Here is a 4,757-nt window from a genome sequence, read left to right on the forward strand (position 1 = left end):
CTATAATAATAACCAAACATTCATCTCTTAGAATCACATAAGACTACGCATGCCCAACATACATACCCCACGTGTGCATGGGTCATGCACACGTGGCACAAGTTGCTCAATAATTGCTAACATGCAACATTTCCACATAAAATCATAAAAGAATTAATGCTAATTCTACCTATTAACCCTTCATGGATACAAAGTAAAAGTCACGTATTTGAACAATACACATATATTTGAACGTAAAAATGCATTTTCATACGACATACATACGTGGAACCGTTCTTAAAATTTAATGTTTTAAAACGATAACTCCTACATGCTTAATTCTGGCCTCTTCAAACAAAATTCAACAACATAATTTATTTACCATTAATTGTTTCTCTAAATCCCAAAATTTGTTATACAAATTTTTAATGCAACATTTTTACTTTATAAAATAATCCTTTAACCATTTTCAATTTCTCATAAAATAATAATTTCATTAATTATTTAAATAGCATAAAAAATGTGACAAAAGTTGTAGCTATTTAGAATAACTAAATAAGTTTATTGTTTCCTTTAGCAAAATAATTTGACTAATTTCTAAAAAAAACTACATGTATTTTAAATGTGAAAATTCATAAATAAAGTGTGGAGAATTACATTTTCATATATATCATTTAAGACTTAAATTATTGGGGAGCAACTATTAATTTGTTTAAAAAACACAAATGGATTTAAACCATATTCTATTTCACATTTTAAATAAAAAAACTGCACATAAATAATAGTGTGAAAATACATATTTACATTTTGAGAATACCACATTCATCATATACATAGCTTAGGGTTTAATTTGATGCACTAGTTTTATTTATCTCATTTTAAAGACTTTTCCTACTATTAACCAAAAAAATTCCAGCAACTATTCATTCAATCAAAATTACAAGTTTGGATTAAAACTATATTTTCTTTCATAAAATATACAAAAAATCTGCATGTATTAATTTGATAAAACACCATTAACATGTGAAATAATATGCCATTTTATTTATTTTAAATCGAATACCACTTGAGGTCTCACATGTGCATTTCAAAACATTATTTCACCATTATCTTCACAAAATATATAAAAAAAAAACAGCAAGCATTATATTACATTAATTCTATGGCATGAGTTTTCAAAACATATTTCTACTCTTCTTTTTAATTAAAAGCAATTTACCAACAAAATTCAGCAAGCAATACTATATATTCATAACTCAATTTTTTTTTAAAACCATTTTAATCTATTAATCTAGTATGCTTGACAAAAGACTCGCAACATTTCTATTAAATTTTCTTATCCGTTAAAACATGCATTCTCACATAAAATTATAGGGTTTCTCAAACAAGTGCAAGAACACATGTACAATTTATCCTTCTTCTCATTCTAACATATAGCATGACTCATGACATAATTTAATCTCTTTTAAATCATTTTTGCAATTTTACAATCTCAAACAATAAAGGAAATTTAGCAAGCCTAAAAATCATTTAATATTTCAAAATGCTCATAATTAGATGAAACAAAGTAACCCTAAACTTAACATATCATAGCCGAACCCTATATGCCCACCCAACAACTCAAACTTTTTTACATGTCTAAAAGAAAAGAAAAACATTATACCAAAACCAAAACTGAAGCCAGTAGCATGCACCTATTAACATCTTTGCATACCTTTACATAAATCATTAGTGTCAAAATGATCATAGCAACATAAACATAAGAATCCCCACATAAATCTCATCAAACACATAATCTCCCAAATATTCCTATGGGTCTTATTAACAAACAATATACTCTTCATGTGAAATAAAACAATCATTACCATTCGCATATGCCCTTCAAGAAACCTAGAAAAATTCAACCAAGAACAAAAACATATCAACATCCTCAAAATTACCAAACATTGAGATTTCCATAGATTATAATAATATTTATGAAACAACACAAACATGACCCAAGAGATTACAATCACTGAAACAACAAGAGATTGGGGAAAAATTATGGGCCTGATTGGTATCCTTTTGGGATCCAATTTTTTGATTTTGAAAATATAAAATTTGTGGGAACCATAAAAATAATTGATTGGTAGGTTGTTTCTGAAAACTAAATCCTGATCTTAATCCGAATTTTCTGTTGTAAAATAGGAAACGCAAAAATAACGTTTTCTGCATATTGTAAAATTTCTTTCCAAAATCCATAAAACCAAATCATTTTCTTCTTTTTCTCTCCACCTCTTCCTCTCATCTTTTTCTCTCTACCTCTTCCTCTCATCATTTCGACAAAAGCAGGCCCCCTTTCTGCCGTCAACGATCGAAGAAGAAGAAAACTTGGGATATGTCAGGTATGGAGAAGCATGTTTCACTGGTGTTGGAGAAGCTTTGGGCAACCCTCCACCAGATTCCCCCACTTTTGATTCCTCTGAGCATATCTATATCTCATCCCTCGCCCTTCTCAAAATGCTCAAACACGATACAGTATTTCTTTCTCCCCTTCTCTCATTTTCTCTACTGAATATTCTGCACTCACCTACTTTATTTTGGTGCAAATACCATTCATATCCTGAGTTTGGCTATTGCTTTCTGGTGTGGACATTAACATTAAATTTATCTTGCTGTTGGATGACCTTATGTGTTGTTTTCTATGGTTTTATGATAAAATAATTTTATCTGTAGTATTTTAATACTTAGAATATGATGTATATTATGCATTAATCATATATTTCAAAATTTATATGACACATTTTATGCTCCTCTGTTCTCTTTTATCTCTTTAGCCCATGATCAGAGGAAAGACTCTTGGTATATTGAGATGATATTCTAATTTTAACATTGTATTAATAATGGTTTATTGTGTGTAATTATGAAATTGATAAGTTTTTTTTTATGGTTCTTAATATGGGAAAGTATGCATAGGTTACCATATTGTTGTAGTTGACATATATGATGTTTGATAAAATGTCTGTGTGAAAATTTTGTATATATCTTTTACAGATTGTGAAGTTGAGGCTTTCTGAAATGACTTGTCAACAAGGGATTACCCAAGAAACAACAGACGTCCACAACTTTCACTCAACTCAGTTGTTCAACTCAACAACCCTTAGACGACACAGACTTGTGAATGTTGTGAGCAATGAAATTTATCTACTTGGTTTATTAAACTTTTAATATTACTTTTTTGTTTTGTTTTTGGGTTCTCCTTCATTTTTGTAGCTTAGCATGGTACCAAGATTGTCTTCCTTTGCTTTTCTATCGCTCTGTTTGTTTGGTTGCTGAGAAAAATATCTTAGTGAAAACGACTCTTTTTGTGGGACTTTGATTTGTAATGGTAGTTAATCACTTATTTATTGTGATGTGGGATTTTTTCAAGATCTTCTTTTTCTTTTTTGAATTTTTATTTTTGAAACATTTCAAACTTGGACCTGGGCGGGTTGGTTTGGTAATAAATGAGAAGCTTTATGCTTTCTGACTATTAAAGGGAAAAAAAGTTGGGATCTTTTATTTTATTTTTCAAGATTAGGAATAACAGTACCAAAAGCTTATGCTAAACACTGCTGCTAGGGGCAATTGATGAAATAAAAATTAAAATGATGATGCTCCTAAATTTAGTGTTTTTTCTTTTATTTCCATAGACTTGTAGCAGATTTGTGGATCAGATCAGCCATTATTATATGTTCTGTTTGTTTGATTAGTCCTGGGCTTTGATCAAATTTAAGGTTTGGTTTTAATAACTTGGGGTTTTCAGTTCCAGTTATGATCTTTTAGAAGGTAGTGCTGACTGAGCAGCTCTTAGCTATGCTTTAAATGGTGCTAATTGAGTTTGAATTTATGTTCTATGTCAACTTTTAGGATCTAAAATAGGTGCTTGAAGATGACATCCAAGTCCTTCAAGGCGAGCCGATCAAATGTATCGTGGAGTTTTGATATGCTTGATGGGAAGCCACCATTGCCTCCACAGGTGACATTTGCACAGAGAACATCCTCAGGCCGCTATGTTAGCTACTCAAGGGATGATCTTGATAGTGAACTTGGGAGCCAAGACTTTATGAACTATACAGTCCACATACCTCCCACCTCGGACAACCAGCCCATAGATCCATCAATCTCACAGAAGGTTGAAGAGCAATACGTGTCCAATTCCCTATTTACAGGCGGGTTCAACAGTGTTACCTGAGCTCATCTTATGGACAAGGTGATTGAATCTGAAGCAAACCATCCTCAGATGGCTGGAGCAAAGGGTTCTTCCTGTGCAATTCCTGGCTGTGATGCCAAAGTGATGAGTGATGAACATGGTGCTTTAATTATATACCTATTTTATTGTATTTAATTTTTACTTGTAAACATTTATAAGGATTATTTGTATACAAATTTTACTAGTTTTGTAATTTGTATGCATATTGCATATGGCTCCACCTGGTTTTGAACAACCGCTTGTAATATACTAATATGTGATTTTGATGTCTAGTGTTTTATATTATTAATTTTATTGAGTTTGGTATAATGGTATTTGTACTAGAACTTATAGTTGATTGTGTTTCTAAGTTCTAACATTTGTAACTTTTTTTTATAAAAAGAAAGAAAGAAATTTTCTAGATGTACTCCTTTTAAAATTTAGTTTTAAATTTTAGTTTGATATATAGTTTTGAGATTTAGCTGGACCAATCACATATTCTGATACTGTTATATTTTTAAATTTTTTACCAATCACAAATTCAGTTTTTTAAAATTCAAAAACAGTT

At 30.5% G+C, this 4,757-nt stretch overlaps 1 long non-coding RNA gene across 1 annotated transcript; it reads left to right on the top strand.

The window, feature by feature from the left end:
* The first annotated feature begins 1,758 nt into the window (after nt 1-1,758).
* LOC133818743 (uncharacterized) lies at nt 1,759-4,508 on the top strand. The gene is made up of 2 exons (XR_009886087.1): nt 1,759-2,496; nt 3,013-4,508. It is a non-coding gene; the product is annotated as an uncharacterized LOC133818743 (long non-coding RNA).
* Nucleotides 4,509-4,757: the final 249 nt, after the last annotated feature.

Source organism: Humulus lupulus, chromosome 2, assembly GCF_963169125.1.
Source record: "Humulus lupulus chromosome 2, drHumLupu1.1, whole genome shotgun sequence".
Lineage (NCBI taxonomy): Eukaryota > Viridiplantae > Streptophyta > Magnoliopsida > Rosales > Cannabaceae > Humulus > Humulus lupulus.